The 25,413-nt window shown below is 35.0% G+C and overlaps 2 protein-coding genes across 8 annotated transcripts in view; one reads left to right on the top strand and one right to left on the bottom strand.

The window, feature by feature from the left end:
* The window catches only part of ADGRL2 (adhesion G protein-coupled receptor L2), a 361,637-nt gene that overhangs the window by 327,799 nt on the left and 8,425 nt on the right, over positions 1-25,413 (bottom strand). The window lies entirely within an intron of this gene.
* Positions 17,745-25,413, top strand: part of LOC148126160 (uncharacterized) — a 90,538-nt gene continuing 82,869 nt past the window's right edge. For 2 of the 5 annotated variants that reach the window (XR_015742896.1, XR_015742897.1), the window contains exon 1: positions 17,745-17,850. The gene's annotated coding sequence lies outside the window, so the exon portion shown is untranslated. The remainder of the gene's footprint in view (positions 17,851-25,413) is intronic. The other 3 variants (XM_087930093.1, XM_087930092.1, XR_015742898.1) reach the window with 2 other exon arrangements.

The following is a 25,413-nucleotide window of genomic DNA, read 5'->3' as shown; positions in this document are numbered from 1 at the left end:
TGGGTTTGCAACCTTTTTTTTTTACCACAGATTGTTAAACAAATCATGGTTGTTAAGTAAATCACATGGTCATTAAGCAAATCTGCTCCCCCCCCCCATTGCCTTTGCTTGTCAGAACCTGTCTGGGAAAGCTGCAAATGGTGATCACATGACCCTGAGATGCTGCAACCAATTTTGAATTTTGATCATGTGAACGTGCAGATGCCGCGACGCTCATAAGTGTTTTCAATGCTGTTGAAACATCAAATTCTTGTTAAATGAATGGTTGTCAGATTGAGGAATACCTGAAAATGTTTTTAATATTCACTGCAAGAAATTGAACCATGCCCTTAATTTCTTTCCAAACCTCTCTTCTGCCTTCCTGTGAATAAAATGTTAGATCTTGCCTTTCCGTTTATACAGAGATACCATCTATCTAAATATTAGGGAATTACTTCATCGACGCCCTACATCATGTTTGTTCATGTGGCATAGATCAATAAATCCAGCCATCCAGGCAGCCATTCTGTATTTTCAGAGTGGTGTCTAAAAATACCAGTCGCAGTTATGCTTTCTGCTCCTAAAGAATGCTTCACTTTTTGACTGGTTATTTTACACACTTACCCTTACCTTTAACAGATTTAATCCTTATGCTTATGTTCCTAAAAGCTGGTAAGTGTGAAAATGTCAGTCTAATAACAAACATAAATTGTGAAGATTGAAACCAGGAAAGCCTGTGCTGGTAAATCATACAACTGAGAATATGCATACTTCCATCGATATAACAGCAGTGGGTGATGGTACTATGGCAGAAGTTTTTACTTCCAGACCATGTATGGTATAAAAGAGGACAACTGTCTGCCTTTACACGAGGAACTGCATTGTCTCCATCCACATTAGAACACTGTTTCCCAGTAAGTGTTGTGTAGCACATTGCTGCATACCAGATACTTTGATTATGGGTTGGCTATTTCAGTGTGATATGCTTGCATTAGAATGAGAGAGCCATTAGATACAAGATTGATCTCTTACTCTGGGACATAATATCGTGTTTTGGAAGTTTAGGTATTGCTGGAAGAGATTCTATGAAAATAGATGAGAGGAACTCATGCCTTTACATGACATGGCAAAAACCATACAATATCCTGCTTATTATGAATTGAATTAATATACTATATTTGGAATCTGTTAATTTTTCAATTTCAGTATAGAAGTCACTAGCATTCTAAAATATAGTAAGGGTTTTTTCCCCTTTCAAAATGAAATAAGCAAACAGGGAATACTAGCCTGTGAATTACTACTTATTAATTGTATGAGTAATCCACCCAGGGAAATCCCTAATTCTGTAGCATCCAAGAGACTATTGTTCAACATTTTGGATTCTTTTTCAAATATTAGTCATTGAACATTAATGCTGAGAGGTAATGAATAACAGGAAAAAAATAATGTACAGATGTGTGCTTCTAGCTCTTTTAGTCTGCTCATGAGCTTCGGCTTACTTTAGACAATTTAATCTTTATGATTTAAAAACAGGAAGAGTGCTGGTTTTGAAATAAATAAATAACATAGGATGTCCAAACATCTTGAGTTCCCAAGGAAGTGCTCCATTTCTCTTTGAAAACACCTTCCCCAATTGCATTGTTTAAATATATTACAATGGGTTTTTATTACTTCTTCTATATTGCAAACCATAGTCTCAAACAGATGGCAGAGGAAGTGTCAAGGGACTATTGCCATCAGAGTGCAGAGGCAAGGGTAAACATTCTACAAAGCAGGCTATTTTCTGGATCAGTCTAAAGCTCGGGAATGTAGAGAGGAATTTAAGAGGCCAGTGACAGAAGGTACTGTTTTACCTACATTCCCTCAGAAACTATCAAGGAATTACTGTGAGGAAGCAGAGGTTCCTGACTTTCACAGAAAAGCTCTACGAAGAAACTCAGTAATCGTTGAAGATTTTTAACATTCAGATTTGAACTTGTACTCAGTGACAATAATAAGATGTAGACAGGGAGAGATTTGACAAGGATAAAAGACAGTTATAGGAAGGAAGGAAGGAAGGAAGGAAGGAAGGAAGGAAGGAAGGAAGGAAGGAAGGAAGGAAGGAAGGAAGGAAAAGAGGGAGGGAGGGAGGGAGGGAGGGAGGAAGGAAGGAAGGCTGTATTCTTCAAATAGTTTTCATTTTGTACTTAACCTTTTTCCACAAGAATTCCATAAGCTAGCAGAGGCACAATTCAAACTTCTATAGCTTTTCCTGCCTCCAATAAAATGTCCAAGGTTACATTAAAAAAAAAACCCCTGCATATTTGAAAATAGTTGTACAGTCAAAGTTTACATGTATGAATTTACAAATTTGTTTGATGGTTCTTATTTACAAGTAAGTAGGGCAGAAGTAATAAATTCTCTGCATATCATTGATGGTTTGGGGATCACATATAACTGGAAAAGCACTTGAAAGAGACCTCTTACTCATTTAAAGTTGGCCTGAAGTTGCCCTAAAAGTTGATGGAGGAATCACTTCCCTTTGCAATTCAGGCTTTTTGTCTTTGCTATGAATAGTTATCTAGTTAACTAAGGTAACCAATGCTTTTGCCAAAACAAAACAAAAACAAAAAAGCTATCATGAAATCCTTTAGACTACAGAACAGCGTATTCAGGAAATAAAAAGCAAAATGAAATGTCACCAGACCCCCCCAAAAAATAAAAATAAAAATGCAGCTTATTAGTAGAAAAGCACCAACATGGAAACACTTGATTCAAACTTCTGTTTTCAGAAGGAAAGGGGAAAAAATAAATATGCAAAATTAACTGAGACAAAATGATCACCGTGTAAAATGTATACTCAGCTTTCCTGAATATACTGCGTATATTCTTCTTTGTGTTTGCTTCCATGGGTGTAAATGCACAGTCAGGATCCAGGCCAACAGAGTTCATTATCATTCAGAGGTTACTGCTCACACTCAAGGGAACGTGAATAAAATCTTCCTTTGCAGCTTTTGTGTCAACATTAAGGGCACAGCAGGCAACTTTCATTTGTCCTTCCTAAGACTAACTACTTGCATTTAACTATGGGCACAGATAAAGGTGTCAGATAAAGTATTTTTTTTCTGGGTACAAAGAATATCCCACCATATTATTCAGGGTTGTGGCCAAAGAACCTGAACATTGGGTGTGCAAGAATCTTTATTAGGCCAAGGTTAGTAATTCAAACATTTCTGAAGTATCTTGCTGGTAGCCTAACCCAAACCAATGTTTTTTTACAGACATAAAGTAGGTTCTAAACATTCCATGATTATACTCGACAGAACATATTTTCAATGAATTGCACTTACTTTTCTGCTCCCCCACCCCCACAACCCCCACCCCCATCAGCCAATGGGGATTTTTACCAGTTAAAGTTACTTGATATGTTTATAAAGTGTCTTGGAAACCAAATTTAAAAGGAAGTAGGTGGGATTCAGGGAGGAGCAGGTGGGTTTGTGCAGTGAAATAATAAAATTTTAATATCCTCTTGAAGCACACTGGGAATGTCTATTTGAAGGCATAAGACAGCTTATGACTAGGCTTCTGAAGAATAAAATGAATCTCACTTTTTAAAAGCTCAGATTTGGCAGGTTTACAGTTTTCTGGAATATAAAAAACCCACTTTGCAGCTGTTAGATACCATCACCTTGAAAACTGACAACTTGGCAGGAACAGCATTTATGCTGTCTACTATTACTCTCTCCTTCTCCTCTTCCTCCTGGTTTCAAAGAAGCTGCCTTCCATTGAGATAGCAGGGCTTATTTTCAAGTACCTAAATGTAAATTTAGATGCCACTTTCCTATGGGACCACTTTGTGCTTATTCCTTATCGGTGTCTCATGTTTCCTGTTTTGTAAGCTGAAAATAAAATTAACTGACAGTTTCTTTAAACTATCAAAATGTTTTTTATGGTTACCCACCATTTGGAATAGTAAATACAGTACTTGTGTAGTTTAGAAAGAGGAATGTGCAAACGCATAGTGGTGCTTTAACTTAAAGTTATTATATCATAGCCTTCATTAGAATAAATCTTGTTTATTGTCATAATAAAAACAATGTGGCAGTACAATTAATGTTCTCATTCTTAAATGCAAATTATAGTATTATCAATTCGTATTAGCTCTGGAGGCTAACTGGATGCTTTTGTTAACAAAGAAAATGAATGAAAAATGTGGAAGATATTCTGAGTACATAAGTTGTATTGCATGTTTTATTCATGGTGTCTTTCTGTGTACATTTTTCAAATTATTTGTTAGGAAAAACAATCACTTGCAAAAGATCTAAGAGTGATAAAGACTTACTTATGCTTGTTTTTCACACACTGATATTGAGAAAGATCTCTTCTCCCAATGATATCTTCAAAATGAGCGGAAACAATATTTTGAAAAGTCTTACCTATTTTACAAGATTTTACTCAAAGATTTTGAAAAATGATGTCACCATTCATGGGATAGATGAATGAATAGCACATATTGAGCTATTGTTTCCATTCTTGGCAGCTTCCAACTTAGGCGGCTTTAACTGCCAGAATAGTTAACTATGGCCATGTGTCATCCACTCCCGGACCCCTCTCCAGATGCGAGTTTAGAAGAAGAGAATAAGTTTGAGTCTGCAGAGGAAAGTGTGGAGGCGAGTATTGGTCAGGATCAGGGCTCAGAGAACGCTAGCCTCTCATAAAGGGTTGCACCAGCACTGCCTACTTAATCCCACCCTGAATACTTGAGCACTGCTGGAGCAACATTTCCAGTTCCATACCTTGTGGGGTCATGCCGTGTATTCTGACTTGCTTGGCTCGTGGACTGCTTTCCTGTTCTTTCCTGGACTTGTTTACCAGTGACTCTTGTTATACTGAGCTCAGAATCTGGACTTGCACAGAATCCGCGCTTTCCAAGGACTTATTTAGAGGCGGGGGGATGAATAAACACTGTAGAACTCTTGCCATATATGCCTTTTGAGGGAGGGGGAGCAGGACAACATACCATGATGGTTAGAAGTTCATACGTATGGAAGATGTAAAACTTCCAAGTATGTAAAAATAAATTGTGTTCTATTGGCTTGGCTTTATTTGTAATGTGTAAATTTAATTAGTTAAAGTTATTGAGAAGCTATAGGTTTTTTTTTTCCCCACAAAAAAGAACATTCCAAATTCCAGTACAAGAGTATATTACTGTTTGGTAATTTGGCTATATGCAGCCAATGTATATGTGACAAAATTAAAGGAGAAATGAATAGAAATCCAATAGACGAATATGCTAATAAAAGTAACATTGGCTGTGAGCATTTCCTTTAATCTGAAACAAGCCTCTAGGGAAGTGACTTGGAGACCTTTGTCATTCAAATCCACAGAGCTACAACTGTAGTCACTCAGTTTCAGTATGAAACTTTCATGATAAGATGAGAACATCTCCTCCTTCTGTTTTTAAAAACAAAGCACTTTCACTACTTTGCTCCTTTGGAATCTTTGTAGTTGTAGAACATTTCACATTCATCCTTGAGTGGTAGGCATAGAACATAGAACGCCCAAGCCCACTTTTATACCTCTCCAGCTTAGCTTATTTCTCAGTCTAGGAGTTACATTCTATGACACCCATGGGAGGGAGAAAGACCTTTTATCTGTTTGAAGAGCTAAAAGTCAGCATTAAAATGTTTGCTGGAAAAGAAAAGAAAATCTCCAAAATGTGCAGTTTTGCAAGGAAACACACACAGAACTAGTTAATCTTTCAAACTCCATAATTTTTGTTTAGTATTTTTATTTATTTCCCACCATTATTCTTTTTCAATAAATAATTCAAGGTGGTGGACATACTTCATAGACTTTATTCTTCCTATTTTTCCCATAAAAGCAACCCTGTGAAGTGAGGTGGGCTGAGAGAGAGAGACTGGTCTAATGTCACCCACTAAGTTTTCATACGTAAGGCAGGACTAGAACTCACAGTCTCACAGTTTCCAGACTGCAGCCTTAACCACTAGAATACCTGGTTCAATATTCACATTCAAACCTCTCAGATAAAATTGAAATTATGCACTCATACACAAATGAAATTTGTGGCAGTTGTGGCCTAAATTTTGTTAGACAATTTTCCCATCTTATTCTTGCAGGAAGAAAATCACACCATAGATGCAAATACAGAAAAACATATTGCCCTAAATACACATACATAGTGTGCCTCCTAAGGAATGAGAATGTATAAAAATGCTTGTAACTTTACATTCAAATATGGAACCTAGCAGATTGCATCAGGGTTCCCCACTCCTGTTTTAAAACAGTGCAATTTGTTCAGTTTGTTGCTTCAAAATATAATAAAGCCCATTCCCCACTAGTGGTGGGCTGCTGCTAGTTTGCATCAGTTCTAGTGAATCGGTACGAACGACGATCTGTTGGCCCTGCCCATCCACTCTACCCTATCCTGTCGTACATTTCCTTTTTTTGCAGCTCAGCTGATTTGCGTGGCAAAGTGGATTACTGCACCTAAGCTGTTCTACTCATTGGGAAGGGCTAGAATGTGAGCTGGAGAGGTTCAAATTGTGTTTATTGAATGCTCCCTGCACACAAAAGCATGCACCCACAGAACCGGCTGTTAAACTGACTGCAGCACACCACTGATTCCCCCACACCGCTTGTCTTCATGCAGTCATTAATTTGGAGTGCAATTTCATCCCTGAATATTTCTCTTTATCATTACCACCACATGTATGTATGGATAGATACAACTCTCAACAAATTTAAACCACTGTTTCACAAATCTGGGTAAATTATTCCAAATTAGGTAAAAGTGGTTTTTCTATGGGTAATAACCCACAAACCCATTACCCAATCACAATAAGGGACATTTAAACTGTTTTAAAATGTTTTACTCACAAAGGGTGAAAAGGACATTCTAAAAAGTGACTTTGGGCAATGAAGGAAAAAGTTTGGGAAGCACTGGTTTAAATGCAGCCTAGAGCTTCAGAATCAAATGGACTTATGGAAGTGGGTTTCTGCTTCTTCCTTCCTTTGTCTGTTCCCAGGTAAAATGTTGCTCCTCAAACATCAGACAAAGTCACAAAGCTCTTCTGAACGGGGTGAACTATACAGCAAGTCAGATGGGCCACAAGTCTTCTCACTTTGGCTATCAGTGGAATGGAACCGCTGGATAAAGCTCAGTGCCAGAGTGTTTAATTCATGCAATGATGGCTCTCCAAACAACAGTAGTATTGTCAATTTTGGGATGAAGCTATAGAATAATATCTTACCTCGGAGTTCTATAAAAGGCTAATGAAATCTTGGATCTCCTTCCTTAATTTTATCTACTGTTCTATCTCAGAAAAAAAAAAAGAAACACTCCTTTTTATTTCCCTTGAAACCATATATCTCCCTTAAACAACATACAAATACTTCCCTTTGTTAAGCAGAAGCCAAGTGATACAAGAAAGCAGAATTTTAAAATTAATCCTTAACATGCCATTAATAATTCCATCATCAGAAAAAACTAATCATTGCTTAGTTGATTTCTGGCTCTATTATGAAGATTTTTATAGTAGATTAGAGACATCAGATATGATTTAATACATAGCTTTCTCAAAGCAGCTGACATCTAAGAAATGACCCCCACTAGCCTTAGCTAAATCTCCTTTCAGTCAAACATCTGTTCTGTGTTTGTGCTGATTTGTTGATTTGTTTGTTTGTTTTGCCTGAAAGAGAATTGGGCCAGAAGTTTGTATGCTCTGTCATTATAAAACTTGTACAGGGTTGTTCTTTTTGCTGCCCCCTTCCCTACCTCATTTTCTTTTCCTTTCATTTTTCTTTATCCAGGAAAATCAGCAGTGTCTTATTTTATAAAATAAGCAAAGGATTTTCTCTGTGGATTAAAAATAATATTTCCCAGTGTTATGCTTCCCATAAGTACTGTTGCTTTTAGATACAGCACAGCAATCGTACCACAGCAGTTAAGAGAAACATTTAATCAAGAAAGACCTATAATTGTTGTGCCTTTATGCATAGTATTAGCCATATTTTAGTTTCACAAATCATCCCTTTTTTAAAAAAAGAAAAGATTTCATGTAACTTTTCATATTAAGAAGTCTTCTGAAAGCGGCTTATGATCAAAGGCTTCATAAAATAAAATAAAATCTTAAAATTAATTTGTTGAACTAATTTCTGCCAAAGCAGCCATTTCATTTATTTAAAGGCTTCTGCATTAACCATGCATTTGAATAGGACTTTTTTAGGTCTTATTAAGATATAATATGATTGTCCAAGCTGGGAACAAAGAAATTATTTGAAGTTCACTTAGAAATCAGATGTGTTCTGAGGTGATAACCGGAGTGCATTGTTCAGAAAGACAAATAATAGCATACTTTGAAGGGATTATTTTGCCCTGGATGAAATAATGTAAGATTCTGTATAACGCTTGGTCAACATCTATGTATACATGCAAACTTATTTTGATTTATCTTCAACAGGTGATTGCACTAGAGGCAGAAATTAATGAAAAAGTTGAAGGCTGTCCTTCTGCCCAAATTAAAATTACTTCATGTCACATGATATCAAGAACACTTATTTTCAAGAATTATGTGAACACTGTTAAATATTGTTCACTCTTTGAATTTTTACACTGATAAGATCTAACTATACGCAATTATCTGAAACAGTATAAGGAGGTTTAAACATCCAAAACCATCCCTAATATCGTGTCATAATTGCTATCACAAAGTAAATTAATTTCTTATTTATTTATTTAATTTTTATGCTGCTCCTTAGGCTTCAAAATGTGTATCCTTGATTGGTAAGAACCAGTTTGGTTAGTGGTTAAGGCACAAGGCTGGAAAGCAGGAGATTTTCTAGCCTGGTGCCTTACGGCTATGGTGGAACTAGAACTGTGAGTTCTAGTTCCACCTTAGCCACAAAAGCCAGCTGGGAGTCTGGGTCATTCCCTCTGTCTGTCAGCTCACATCACATCAGAGGATTGTTATTGTGTGGAAAATAGGGGAAGGAAGGAGTATTAGGTGTGTTCTATAACAATAAATTCAGGATTAAAAAAACCTAACAAAAATTATTCTCAACTTTAATGAAATTGTGCAAAAATGAGGAATCTAAATATTGATGCTTTAAAAAAAAAACCTCTCTCAGTTATGGGACCTGACAGATCACATCTCAGAGTTCTGAAGGTGCTGGCAGATCTTATCTCAGAACCACTTATCATATCTTTCAAAAATCCTGGAGCATCAGGGAAATACCTAAGGATTGGAAAAGGGCTGATATAGTTCCATCTTCAAGAAAAGGAAAGACCCTGAAAACTATAGACCAATCAGTCTAACATCAATACCTCGGAAGGTCCTGGAAAAGATAATCAAAAAACAGATATGTGAACGTCTAGAAACAAGTAAAGTTATAACTAGTATCCACCATGGGTTTGTAAAAAAAAAACCAAACAGTTCATGCCAAACCAATCTTATTTCATTCTCAATCAACCCTCCAAAAGACAAGCTCAGGATCCAAAAAGATCTTGACAGACTTAAACAATTCAACAAAATTAATTTTAATGTGAAGAAAAACAAAGGTTTAGATTTAGGCAGGAAAAATTGAAGATATAAAAACAGACTAGGTGACACTTGGCTCAAAAATAGTAACTGTGAGAGGGACTTTGAATTCCTAGTGGATGATCACTTGAATATGACCCAGCAGTGTGCAATAGCAGCAAAAAAACCTAATACAATCCTGGGTTATATAAACAGAAGCATAGCATCAAAATCATGGGAAGTATCACTTTATAAAGCCTTAGTAAGACTACACCTGGAATACTGCACCAATTTTGGTCACCACATTACAAAAAAGATATTGAGACTTTTGAAAAAGTTCAGAGAACAGCAACTAAGATGATTAGAGGCCTGGAGACTAAAACATATGAAGAACAGTTGCAGGATTTGGGTTTGGCTAGTCTAGAGAAAAGAAGATCTAGGGGTGACATGATAGCAGTATTCCAATATTTGGGGGGGCTGCCACAAAGAAAATGAAGTCAAATTATTCTCCAAAGCGCCAGAAGGCAGGGCATGAAACAATGGTTGGAAACTAATCAAGGAGACAAGCAACTTGGAATTAAGGAGAAACTTCCTAACAGTAAGAACAATTAACCAGTGGAACAGCTTGCTTTCAGAAATTGTAGGTGCTTCATCACTGGAGGTTTTTAACTAGACAGCCACTTGTTTGAAATGAACTAGGCCGTCACTTGTTTGAGCAGGGGGCTGGACTAGAAGACCTCCAAGGTCTCTTCCAGCTCGATTCTATATATACACTCTATTGTCCATATTGGTTAGAACAAAACTACCTCTATGGAAGTTAATAAAAAGAGGCATACCATTAAGATCAAAGTGCTTGCAAATGCAGCATGTCCCTCTTTTAAAATGTAGGTCATATACAGAAAGTAAGGTGTAACACACTTGTGCCCACAAATTGATTTCCACAGAAAAATATGGTGCATTTACAAAGGTAACAATGGAGACTCAAACACAAGCCATTTGTAGAATTCTTTGAAAGTTAAAGACAGAATTTGAAGAGTGCCTTACAGTTTAGTGATCTAAAAAAATATATGTCAACATTATAGGAATTTCAGATGAAATAAAATGATTGGCAAAGATTTTATATGCATTACAACAGCCAGGTTCCCAAAATCTCTAGTTTTAAGGCACATTACAGACCAACATGTTAATTTCAGTGAACCTGTATATAAAGAAGCATCTCCTTTTGGTAATTTCCTTTTGGTAAATACTTTTCTTCACGAGGCCTTTAATGGACTTCTTTATAGTTTCTGCCATTTGGGCATTACTAAGAGGCATCACTGCAGAGCAAATGTTTCAAAACAATCACCCTGTTTGTTGTATTTACAACACATTTGGCCTCAAATTCAATAGGGAGACCAGGTTGTATTGACACATGCTCTTTTGTGGACTCTTGTTATTTCTAGTTCTTTGCAATGTATGATGGCATTGCAGAATATAAAGTGACATATTCTCTAGCCAAAAGAATAACAGCAGCAGAAGGTCTTCTTTTAAAGAGCTGCAGAGAAAAGCAGGATCACTCTTTAATTCCAAGAATACTGATACACTGGGAATAAATCAACCCCTTTTCTGATCTTCAGAACCAGACAGCAGCCATCTGCACTTTGGTGACCTCCCAATATGTTAGATTCCAATTTCCACAATTCTATGGCAACATGTTCAAAAGCAACTGATCCAATACATCTGCAAGTATCACATTGAGAAGTATGTTCTGCAACTGAGATATTCCAAAACAACTGAAGTCTTTGAATGTTCCCTCAGTGTTAGTGCAGACAATTGGATCTCATCCTAAGTGATAGTATGTCCAAAAGAAGGCAACTTTTTGCTGATTTTAGGTTCACAGCTCTATTATGGTATCAGTAGGAAGAGATCACATCATTATGTTTGTTCAAAGATCTCCCAAAGCAAACATACGTAAAAACTGTTGCATGGTTCCTGTGGACGTGGAATGGGTTTGCTGAAGGAACAAGTGCAAGCTTTTTCTCAAAGAAATATTCTCATTTGAAAAGGTCTTACCCTTTGCCAATACCTTGCAAGGTCAGAGATCACATCAACAAAACTAACTCTCTTCTCTTCCCAAAGTTTTTTTTTTTTGTAGTGGTGGTGGGAGGCTTAATGAAGACCCAAGCAGATGTTGATATTGTGAAGCCACATGGCTGCTAGTTGAGATCCAGAAGGGGGAAGGAAACAAAATGCCTTATTATTTTATATTATTGACATCACTGCCAAAGGAAAAGGGCAAGTGAAGTTAATATTTTCACATTAGAGCAACAGGCACTTCATAAATTATTAAAACCCATACAATTTATTATCCTGTCCAAAGCTATAAAAGTTATGAAAAAAGTATGTAGCATCACAAACCATTTTACTTAATTAATGATTTTATTTTTGAAGCCAGGATGTGTTGTGGTTTATAAATCATTGTGCTTAATCCTAACACTTCCTAACACAAGAGAGAGTGTTGGCTTTTGCTAATCAACTGTTGCCTATGGGGCCAAGACATTACTATATCCATGACTCCTGGAGGAAATACTTTAATGCTAAGCTCCAACACTCTGCAGACCAAATGGTAACCTTTGCACATAGCAAGAAATTGTGTTTAAACAAAATGGGGAAAGGAAGGAACTGAAACAGACTTTTTTTAAAATGTGTTTTTTTATCCATGTTCATACTTGTTTTGTGCTCTATCCATAAGCAGACAGAACAGGCAGGCAGTGACAAGTCATTTAAAGATATTTATTTCTTTAAAAAAAATGGAGGGACATTTCAGGATCATGGTCTTAATGGTGGAAAAATTGATGCATCTTTCAATGCATTTACTTCCCAAACATACAAAAGCATGCCTTCATCTCCTGATCTTACTAGTTAAACAATGTCTTCTAAATAAATAAAGTTCAAAGCAAAAAGAAAATTGGAAGATATACAGAGAAAACTATTGATTAATGAGCTTCTATTGAGGATTTGGAAAAGAAGGCATTGTAAGATTGACAATTTTCACTCTGGACAACTGCTCCTCATGAGGAGATTATAACTGGAAGTCAAAGGATTTCAATCATGCTCACAGTTGTAATTTCAGTCTATTATTACATGAGCACAACCAAAGTCCATTTTTAAGCACTTTTGGGTAAAGTCATTTTACAGCTAAAGAATTGCCACATTTTAAAAATGTATGGATAATATTCCATTTGGTGAATTATATTTTTTATGGGTTACAAAGGAATAAAGAAAGAAAGAAAAGATTTTAAGGCTGAGGGAAATTTTAGTAAAAAATAAAGAAAAATTGGAAAAGTTCTAAATGGAGGTGTCAGAAGAGACTACATAAAAACTCTAACAGATCCAGTGCATTATATTATAATCTTAAACATAATTTTTATAAAATAATGTATCATTGGTGTATATTACCAGATAAATTGTCTAGAAAGTATTAGGGCCTTTCAAATTTAAAACTATTTTTATCATGTTTGGTTTACATGTAACAAAGCTAGAAAATTCTGGGTTCAAATACATATAATAGAAGATTTTGAAGATTAATACACAATTAAAGCCAGAATGCATGGACAAACAATTGGAAATCACAGATTCATTTTTTATTTTTTTGGTACATGGAATCTGCAATGAGATTGCTATTGTGCATGGAGATGGAAAGAGTCAACTTACCTAACAATGGATGAATGAGTGGTAAAATTGATAGAACTTGCTGAGATGGCTAAATTAATTTATTTGATTAGAGGAAAGATAATATATGCATTTACTGCTGACTGGAAAACCCTTTCTGACTTTCTGCATGAAATGAGATTTATGCTTTTGATGATTAGACAGAATAGATTATAGAAAGAATAGAGTTAAGTTGTAACCATAGGGAAGAGGTAAATTTACTGCTGTGAAGTAAACTGGAAGCTACTTCTTTGTATCTTTTTTCTTTCTTTTCTATTTGTCTTTTAACTTTTTCCTTTTGTGCACTTTTAGCTTTTTCTTTGATAGCTTTCTCTTTTCTTTTCATTATTTATATTAATTTGTATTCATTTTTTATTTTTAAGTCTTGAATAAATTATAATAAATAAATTCTAATTATAATAAATTATATGAAATAATAATAAGGAATAAATAATAAGGAAAGCATTGATTAAATAGAGCCAAGTATACAGAGATAAAATGTTTTGACCACTGCCCACCTTTTAGAGACAATAATTTGGTTACTTTTTCAACAAAGAAACTTACAATCCAAAAAATTCCAAATGCTTAAGTATATTCTGTTTAATACATTTGGTATTAATTTAAAAATATAAAACTGACACTATTATTTTTGTATTTTATTGTAATCATGTAATTGTATTTTTAAAGAATTTTTTGAATATATTTATTTAAAATGATAATGGTAATTTAAAAAAAATCAATATAGAAAACAAAAGATAAAATGGCTAAACAAGTTAATAGTTTCAGCAAAACCTGCTGTATCGACAAATGTATTGAGAAGTAAAATAAATAATAAAGATTTTAGCATAGACCTACAGGTGAAATAGCTGAAACAATATCTTTATTCTATTGGGTACTTAAATGTGGCAGTAGAAAGAGTTGATAAGATATCAGGATGTTTTTCTTTAAAAACATTTTTAAAGAAATATTTTTATTTTTCTTTAAAATAATTGAAAAACTAAGTTTAATAGACTCATCTGATTTGAATATACTTCATCATCTTTTTCATTTAAAAAGTTATTACAGAGATGTTGGCCCTTGGTCACTCAGCTACCAAATTGTGAATTATCCTCTATTTTAAACTGCAAAAAGGATAGGTGATCCAGGGGATTATCTAGTCACAATTATAAGACAGTATTTTTTTTTATCCTGAGATAATAATTCATTTTAAATATGGACATTTAGTATGTCTGGTCAAATGATTGAAGCAAAACAAAAACCACAAAGCAATAGGCAACATGTAACAGAGAAAAGCCTATTTATACATTACACTAATGTTCACTTCTTTATACAAAGCAAATTTCTAGAAAATAAAAGATGCCATTGTTGGAACATAATAAAAGTAAAGTGCAGAATTGCTCTATTAATGCAGCACTTCAAAAACAGCTCCTGCAAGTTTGAACAAATGAAGTGCTTAGTTACAGGGAAGGCAATTACTAAGATTGGTGAACCAGAATTTAATACTATGATGCAATCTAGGGATTCTTTCTAGAGTTTTAAACTAGGAACTAGTTTATAGAGATTTTTATTTTTAAAATGGGAAAGTAAAATAAAATTTAAAAAATATGCATAGTATCCATTTTAAGAGAATGGATGAATGAAACATGACTAGATTGATTTGTATTATATACTTAATTACATTTGTTAGAATATATATTTTAATAATATGTTTATCTTTAGCTGAAAGACTGTATGTATCCTTAATGGAATGGGAACATACCACATAAAACTAGCAATTGAACATACAATTCTTAAATAGTTTGCTTAGAGACAAAACATTTATGACAAGAATGTATCTGATGTTTTAATACAAGAGCTATACATAGAAATAAACCTGTACATTGTAAAGATCACCAAAGGATAACCACAAAAATGGTGCTGATAATTTTATTTTAATTTTTGAAACTGATACTCTGACTTATCTAAGTCAAATGATGTTAGACAAATAGCATATTTCTCGTATATTTATAAGAACATGTTTTGTTTTGATTGAAGAAGTAAGCAAATGTATAGATAAAAACAGTCTGCATACCACAAAGGAAAATCTGTGGTTGAAATGTTTTGATTGAAGGGAATTAGTGATACTTTATATGAAGATGTAATATAGTCAGCTCAATGTCAACATTTGTAACAGGTTGGATATGCACTTAAATTTTGGATATGATTATTTAGGTTGCCCATCATCTCATTTGTGTACAAATCATGCAGCAAATAACAATCTAGCTCACAACAATCACAGCTCACAATTTTACTTATGGCAGGATCCATTCACAATAGCTATGGATTAAAGAAAATGTAGGTTTCATAGGGCCTGATTATGCCAATGTTGCTCAAATGTTAGAGCAATTAAAATGACCATGTACAACATGTAAAAAAAATAATTGAAAATTAGAAACCTGTAGAAAAAGTGTTTTAGGGCCTTTTAAACACATACTGCTAAAGCAATCTAGTCAAATTGAAGGCCTGCTGTCATGAATGCAGCCAGAATCCTGATTAACTAAAGTTGTTTGCTTACTCACAGATGGGCTGAATTGAAACCTCTGCTCTCTGTATTCAGATGCTTGAAACTATCTTTGCACATTTAAGTAAATGATCAAAAAGTAAATGATCTATGCTTTGAATGAAGGCTTTATCCAACAGTCAGGCCTGTGGGCTTGCAAGAAAGACTTGAAGATGTAGTCAATGATTTCTCTAATGTGTGAATTCGAAAATTCATGTATTTGGCTCTTCAAACAAAAATATACACCATGTGTATTTATTTTCTGACTTTTTTTGTATATAATTCAAGGCGGAGAACATACTTAATTGTCCTTACTCTTCCTATTTTTCTGACAACTCTTTCAGATAGATTGGACTGAGAGACAGAGGCTAGCCCAAATCTCTCAACCAGCTAGCTTTCATACTTAGGGCAAGACTAGAACTCAATATCCACTTTTAGTAAAAAAATAAAAAAATACAAATACAAAATCAATCCTGAATTCAAATTAGTGAGTTCACATTTACTGCTAAGAATTTAATAAACTGAATTTGAAATTTGTTTTAAATGATTGGCAATGGGTTTAATAGCTTTCAGGAAGCCCAGTCCATTGTACCCTCCACTCCCTGACACCTAATGAGGAAAACAGTGCTCACATTCTTTTTGTCTGATGTTTGTTAAAATTATAAACATACCTTAAAAGGTCTAAGGTAAGAAAAATCAGAGTGACTGGTCAAATACTGAGTGAATCTGACAGAGCGATAGCTCTGTGTTAACATAATGTCACCTGTGATTGTTGCCAGACATGTATATTCTGACAACGAGAATCAGACAACTGAACACAATTTTGAAGACTACCTATTTATTAAAAAAAAGAAAATCTCAGGAAGTGCTTGCAGAAAGATTCCATGCAGCATTGTAAACTACGTAAAATTTTGTCCAGTCCTCCTGTTATTTATGCACACATCACATAAACATATTTTTAGGACAGAAATAAGTTACCATTCATTTGGACTTTTCTAAAGAGTGATTGCAAAGAATAACCGGCTGTTCAGTAGGATTCCAGAGGTCTCTTAAGTATTATTAAGCCTCCAGAATTATTGCAAAGGCCCAGAACTACAAAGGTAAAGGAATGATTTCATCTGTATCTGATTTTAATCAAGCTTGGCTTACTGTTAAAAGGCTTGTTTAATGAAGACTGCATTTCCCTCCAGAGAGACTCGAACAGGCAGGCAACACGCTCTCAGCCAAGCAAAGCTTATTGCTGTAACAATAGCTAGAGAGTTGACCACAAAAATGTTTTCCTTTGAGTCTGCTTCTGATCATATATTGAACAGGGGGGCTAAACAAGACAGGGAAGGAGGGGGAAATTGAAGTATATAACCATTAGTATGGGGGGGAGCCACTTACCCAGTTAAATTATAATCTGGATCTGTTTGATTTTTTTTTAATGTCCTCAATATAATGAATATCTACAGTTTGTTTCTAATTGTCATCCCCCCCAAAAAAAAAAAAACCAAAACATTTTGGGCACAGTCATTTACAAAGGATCTATGCCCTGTGATTTCAATGTAAAAGAAAAAGGCCTTAGGAAAGGACGTGCATCCTTTTGCCAAACCTGCAGCAATTCAGGGACCCTGAGATTTGTGAATTTGGTTTGCTTGCCTTCCACTTTGGAGGTTGCAAATTATGACATTTGCCTTTTGAAACTGCCCATATGCTATTATTCCCATTTATGGCAAAGGGACACAGCCAAAGGAATGCACATACTTTGTCAAAATCTTTTCCCAGAGAAACGTCTGAGGAAATTACAGATGTGAGTGTAGCTCACACACTTGCTTGGGGTGGTGTGTTGATTCTGAACTCCTTCCAATTGCCAAAGGTACTTTGCCGATATTTAGAAGCAAAGTCCATTTTGACACATTTTGTTTAGTTAAGCAGAGAAGCCCATTTTTAATAGAAACTCTGCTGCCAAAAATATAAACAAAGCAAACGCTGATGAATATAAATATTTGAAAGGCAGCACATTTTGCAATATCTAACAGCAACAGTCGCAAGAGAGCAGATGGAATCCTGGTTCATAGACGAGAGAGGAAACCACTATAATATGCCTCCCCCCCACCCCTCCAAAAAAAGCAGCCATCAATAGCGAGTGAAATATTGTGAGATGAACTGAATGGGTCAGTTTGTCGGCAGCTGAAATGGACATTCTGCTAGTTTCCAATTTGCAAGGATATTACTTAAAGCATAAACCTCTTTAATTAAAGAGGAATCATTAAGTTTACTCCAATTGCCTCCTCTGAGGCTGGTTTGCTAGTAAGCAACTGGACAAGGGATGTGTGAAATCAGTAGCTGAAGGAAAACTCCAATAGTCAAAGAAAGGTCTGGAGGGTAAGGTTGGTTGATTAGACACCGTTTGTCATGAATAGGTCCACAGCACACTCACTGAATAGTAAATCCTAACTACCTTAGAAGATTAATTCTGAAGAAGGCACTCTTGGGTCAAAGTATACATAAGCGTGTGCCTAATCTCAGAGAAATCAGGCTATTTTCTCACAGCAATTAAAGAGAGGTCTAGGGTTTCACCCACAATGTATTTAAACACAGGATACAATTAAACCCCACAGTATTAATATCTTTGCTATGCAAAATTGTCTGGGAAATAGATTTTGCTGTCCTCTCAAATGGAAAGCAAAGCAAATTAAAGAGGATAAGTTTAGTGGGCACAATTATTCCTCTGAAACATATAGTAGGTGTTCCTCTGAAGCTATTCTCTGTCACCTTCATGTGTTACAGAGAAGTAGATCTCAATACAGAAATTTCCAAGAATTTAATTTGGGTTTAGAGATAGGGAAAGCAGATTTTCTTTTAAACATATCAAATATTAACTCATCTATATCTATTCTTGCAACTACTAGAAAAATAATGTTTCAATGAAAGCTACCCATGACTAACAAAACAATATCTCTTTCTAGCCTTACACTCTATAAAAGCAGAAAAAAAGGGGGGATAACCGTAACATCCTATTAACTATGAAGAGTTTAGAAATATTTCTTTCTGCCATGTTGTCTAAAGATTTTATAGTTCCATAAGCAAGGACTGGGCGGTAAGACTTAGACAAAATGAATACCAATTTGAAACAATGCTTGGAAGGAAGAGAAAGAAATTTTCAGTTCACAATATGTTATGGGTCATGTATTGATCTGCTGCAGACAGATATTGTAAGAATTCAGGGTTTTTATTAAATAAGCTATTTCTTTGTTCGGGTTTCTAAATAACCTAGATGGTAGATTTAGTTTTTGTTTCTGATTGTTTTATTATTTATCTATCCACCCACCCAATGTTAGATTTATAATACTATTTACAACAAATGCATTTTTTGCTGGAAAACCAGAATCAGTCATTCTTCTTTCCTTCATTTATTGTTGATTGACATTTAATTACAAAGAAAGGTACTGTGGAAAGTTGTGGGACCAGACTTTCTATGTTGTTTCTTGTCAAGTGCTGGAATAACATACATACCTACATACATCCCAATCAGCAGCCCAATTATATAAACATTTAATTGGAAATGTAGTACATATTGCCTTATTAATGCATTTAATTTGTAGCATAATTTTACATGGAGAAAGTCCACTGAATTTTCTGCAACCAAGAGTAACTTACATTTAGAAATGGATCCTTGTGATCCTTGTAGATCAGTTAAATAAGAACAATCTGATAAGAATTGATTAAATCTCAGCTTCATTCTTGTCTGCAAAATCATCACAATCCTGAATAGAACAACTCTTTGGTGGTACCTGTATATCAGATTTTCAAGAAATGTGCAACACTGCAGTTTTGGCTTTAAAACAAGACCAGATATTTCTTTCTAACGCTACAGCCTATTTAGATTTTTTGCTAACCTTTTAAAATGCAGCATTTCCCCCTCATATAAAAACATGCATTTAGTTGCTTACTAAAGACTTTCTTTTGCTTTTTTAAAAATGAAAGTCTGACCTTTTAAATGATTGTTTTTTTCAGCACTTCCAAGAGAGACCCTTTCACCTATCATCTGTACATTTTAGATGTGCTGTAGTGAATGAACCTTTAACCTTTTCTACCAAATGTGACTTGCTGCAGAACACCAAATCCCTTACTAATTTTAATTATGCTTATTAGTGATTTCATGGGAGGAGGGAGTTTTAGAATGGTATTTGTTTTTTAAAAGTTTAACAAAAGAACACTATTCCAGTAGCTCAGGTTAAATACAGTCATTCAAATTTTACTATCAATTTACTCTGAAACAAAGCAAAACTAAAGTTCCAATCTGGGTTCTAAGAGAGCGGAAAGATTATAGGAATTTTTCCCACTATCTGTACACAAACTCTTATTTGTGTAAGATTTATCTCATCCTCTTGCAAGTATCAGACTAATTCTTTGTTTCAGCTTGCTGATACCATTGTTCAAATAAGTTACTTCAAATATTATTCCACTAGTAGTGAAAGGACAACAAGTTTATTTCATTTTTCCCTGTGATTACATCATTGAATAAAAGCCAAAGGAAGATAGACAAATTAACACAAATTCTCACATTTCACAATGTTTGGAAATGTTCAGTTTATCATGATACTATTTAGTCTTTACATTGAGCACTTCATATGGTGAAGGCCTTGCTCATTCATTCGTTTATTATTCTAAGAAAAAAATAAAACAAAGTTATAAATATGTGTATAGGATTCTATATTTCTCCTCATATAATGTTTCATAATTTATGTATAGGAAATATTTTTAGTGTGCTCTTAATTGGAGCAATTTAATCTTTAAATTTATTTCAAGATTTAGTGATAGGACAGGTTTCATCTTTTACCTAACACATCAATAACTTCCATCTGAGTATAATGTGAACATAATATTTCTGTTCATGTATTGCATTATCAGATATATTATATTCATGCACAAAACTAGTATGCATGTGCATAAATGATCTTGTACCTTCACAGACCTGAGGAATCATACATAACGACTGTGATTGTATTCTGTGCTTGGAAAATAGACCTACTTGTTTTGTTGTCCTGATGATTTGAGACCATTTTTCTCCTCTGTTCCTGCTGTTTCCTGAGAATACAAATTTATTCAGCATCTAAAAATTACTGGAGAAGAAGGGGATTTTTGGACATATTAGCTACTAGTTCAGGGGTGTCAAACTCAATTTCATTGAAGACCGCATCAGGGCTGTGGTTGACTTTGAGGGGCCAGGCAGGCATGGCCAACTGGGTAGGTATGGCCAACTAGGTGGGCATAACCATCTTGATGCCAGTCACTGGGTGGTGGTCAATTGGGTGGGCATGACTGACTTGGTGGGCATGGCCAGCTTTACGTCACTCCCCAAACTGTTAGCATATTTCCTCTTTGCATTGGGTAGACCAGGCCAAAACCATGCTGGCCTGATGTTTCCTCTTTGCATTGGATAGATAGGGTGGAAGCCATATGGGCTGGCCCCTTACATTTTCCAGGATGGCCCTGCGGGCCGGATCCAACCACATCACAGGCTGAATCTGGCCCATTGGCCTTGTGTTTTTCACCCCTGTACTAGTTGGTAAAAAGTAGTAAAAAACTGAGAATTGAATATTGGGAATCCAGCAATAGAGTTAACTGCATATTATTTCAATTTGGAAACAAAGTTATTTATTGGTGGTATAATTCCTATTTGTTCTTAAGCAAAATTCTTTAGAGTTCTGTGGTTCAGGATTTAAGCAAAAGGCTAGGACTAGGCAAAATCTTGAGAACTTGCATGGTGAATCAGTTGTGATGTGGGTTGAAACAATCTGTGAAATGTTACAATGGTGACAATAAGGGTAAGAGATCCTGAGGAATAAGAAAAGTGATACACTGGTCAAAATAAAAACATATTATATTTTAAGCAATGCTTCCTATGAAAAATCTCTTGCTTTACTTCTGAGATCATTAAACATTTCAAATGTCAGATGCTAACTTTTATTCATGGCTCTGCAGATGAGTGAATGCCGATGGTTTGTGATGGAGAATGGAGAGGGAAGAGAAGGAAATTCTTGGGCATAGGTACTTCCCGAAGCTGATTCAAGGAAGATATCTGATTGGCTCTGTATATCATTTAACTGAGAGAAATAAGGCCAAAAACTGAATTCCTGTCAAGTCTTCAAATTACTTCAGGGTGCTAATTTTGTGTACTAGTGACAAGCATGGCAGCAAAGATGAGGACTTGATTTAAACCAAAACATCACAGTTTACATGTCTGTAAGGTGAAATATTTGCACTGTGGTAAATATATATTTTTAGTGAGTGTTTTTGCGTCATCTTTCTAACTAAGCCTTTTGAACTTGTGCTCATGTCCAGGAATGTTTTTTTTCCCCCTTTCAATAGCAAAGGGTCCAACAAACAGAAAGTCCAGTTTCTGAAGGCTTGGTTAACTAGCATATGCTTATTTCAGAGTGGCTGTGAGGGAGGAGTTATGGAATAAAATTCATCTGTGTGTATGGAGTCCACTCCAGTCACAGATGTGAGTGGTTAACTATACAAGCAAGGAGAGCAAATCCACACAATACTTCATTCACCAGAGAAATCTGCAGCGGATTACAGTTTCTCTATGGTTACGTCTGTTCTTAATTTACTGCTTTTATTCAGTTTTCAACCATAAATGAGCCCCTTATGAGACATTCGCTATGCAGAATTGACAACTCTTTTTATCTGCTTGAAAAATATTTTTCGATAATAATTTATGGTTAGGAAATATTTTAAGCAGTTTCAATAGTTACATTATATTCATTCAAAGCTTAATGATGCAGTGACTCCCCATTTTTATTTTTTAAGAAAAGAAATCCAGGACAATCTGATAATTTCACGTATTTATAACAAAACATAGCTGCTTGGCTGAATAGGAAAACATTTTTTTAAAGACATATTTCATGGTACTGTGATATGTTTTTCTCGTCCTCCTCCATCCAATATTTTGAAATGTTACTTCTCATTAGAAAGTATATGAGTATATGTTTTTTATGTTCATAAGCTTTTGTTCTGATGTGTCAGAGTTGACTATTAATGCTTAAAGGCACAAGACAGGGGTACTATAATATTTATCAAATTAAAAAATGAACAGAATAATATTATTCCCTTAATTGAAGTTTAGATTGTTATTGCCTTATCTGATGACTTATTGTATGGAGTTAATTGCTATTTTATATTTCAGGAGGCTCATGTAAGATTTTGTTACATCATGATTTCCTATCTGCTTCAATATACATCCTTAGAGCGACACTATCATTGGTGTCATAATTGGCTACAAAAGAGGGAAATCGCTTCAGTGATATAAAACACGTTTATTAATTGAGACAATAGTGATGAGGCTGTAGAAAGCCTTCCAAGTTGGCAAATTCCCTTTTGTATTATTTTAGATTAATTTAAAGTGCTGGCATGCAAACTTTACAACTTGATTCTTGGCAGAATATAAACATTTTCAGACTCATTGATACTCAGGGAATCTTATACTATGACAGAGGAAACTCCCAGAAGATAAACAAAGTAAATACTTCAGTGAGGTTCTTGCAGTGTTTTCTTCATAAGCAGATACCGTGTCTTGAGCAGGGGAACTTTTGCTTTGGGCAAAAAAGGACATTGTGTTTACTGGCAAACACACTTTATGATTTTTTAAAAATATATATATTGAATAGAAGAGATGATTCCACCAGATTGTCAATTATTTGGAAGCCTGCAGTCACAAACAAAAAAAATCTCCACACCAGAAGCCAGGCAAACACCTGGGCACAAACAGATCCCCCCTGATACCTCCAGCTCAAACACACCCCAACCAGGCACCCAGAGGAAACCTAGCTTCCTAACAAATGATAGCCGTCCATTTACTTGGAGCCAAGCTTCACTAAAAGCCTCCAATACAGGAACACAATGTTGCCAGCCAACCAAGACAAGAAAAGCCACAAAACAGACAGAAGATATTAGAAACACCGATCAAGCAGAACACAGCAAACTCCACAACCAATAAACACACACCAAGACTCCCAACCAATCAGGATGAAGAACAAAACCATTCTGGCACAGCAGTAGGCTAGCCCCAAATTTAAAACTTAAACAACTGTAAAAGTCTGACTCATAGACAAACACAATACAGAAGCCTGATGATGGCAGATGAGATTCTGCCAAAACGTTGCTACAACTTTAAAAGCACAACTATAATGACGTGGGAAAATACCCGAACAAAGCTGAATACCATACATGTAAGTACCCGCAAAAACTTAAGAAAACAAATATATATATAAATATATATATGTTTTCTGAGGTTCTCATGGGTATTTGTATGTGGATCTTTGGTTATTCGGGTTTTCTCCCGCGTAAGATTGGCAGTATCTTCCTGAGAAGCACAGAGCCGAAGAAAGGAGCCTGAAGATGATGAATGAGACTTCATCGAAACATTGCCTAGATACGGGAGAAAACCCGAATAACCAAAGATAGATAGATAGATAGATAGATAGATAGATAGATAGATAGATAGATAGATAGATAGATAGATATATTTGTATATATATATATGAATTTTTTAAAGTATAATAAAAACAAATTAAGTAGTTGATTTAAAAATAAAAGGACACTATAGCTACTGTATTCAATTTTACTCTTGTTCAGTGAACTAATTTTAAGTTACTTTAAAACGTTAAGTATTCTGATTTAGGGGCTCTAGCTCTTCATTTCTATTCAATGTATGGCTCTGATTTCAGCCAAAAATATTTTTATGCTATTTATATTCATTGTTTCTTACCAGTTGATATACTGTGTTGGTAAATTAAGTTATTAGCACCTCTCAGAATATAATACTCATGATATACTCCTAACGAAAATCCTCATAGTAATTAATATATTTAAAATATACAGATGGAACAAACACTTCCCTTTTATCAATGATTTTAAATAGCATAAGTTGCCTGACCCTCATTTACATGATGTTTCAATTTCATTTTTGATGAGTGGCAAACTGCATCATTAACCCCTTAGCAAAATTAGTTGTTACTGAGATCTCTGGAATGCAATTATTAAATGAGCCATCCCCAAAAAGCAGACATTTTAATGCATCCGTACATATCCTTCTCAGTTGCCTTTCAGAATCACAGAAATCAAAGCTGTAGCTTTTATTATCACTCAAACAAATGCCTACTCAGTCCCAAGCACATGCAACTAACAATTCTAAAGCACAAGGACATTTTAGGATCCCTTTCCCTAAAGGTTATTTTACCTTCAGGAGATGAGAAGGACTGTGAAGCCCAGAGAAGCAAAACAATCACTAACAACTGGAATGTTTATGGACATATATTCAATTGCATTGTTATTGTGGCTAGAATTTTGAAGGCTTTCACAAGCTAGCATTGTGAAATGTGTGACAAGGTGGGATTTAGTTTTCGACAGCAGCTGAGAGGATTGCCATGTTTCATTTTCTCTTAAGCAAAAGGGATAAGAAATATTATTAGAAGAAAATTTATTACTCAGCCTTCTACATGTTGCTTGAGTTCCTAGGAACAAAAGTTCTAGGCCACATCTGTTCACATACCTAGAAAATTTACAATTTTATAAGAAAAGAAATTTGTGTTTCAGTACTTCATGATGACAATTGAAGTTACTGATTAATATAATGCTATATTGGAGTGTCTTTGGTTTCTTTTTTTTTGTAACTCATCATCTGCTACTTGTCTA

Source organism: Pseudonaja textilis, chromosome 3, assembly GCF_049901715.1.
Source record: "Pseudonaja textilis isolate UNSWEBS1 chromosome 3, rPseTex1.2, whole genome shotgun sequence".
In the NCBI taxonomy this organism is placed as follows: domain Eukaryota; kingdom Metazoa; phylum Chordata; class Lepidosauria; order Squamata; family Elapidae; genus Pseudonaja; species Pseudonaja textilis.
This window is presented reverse-complemented; position numbering and strand designations above follow the sequence as displayed.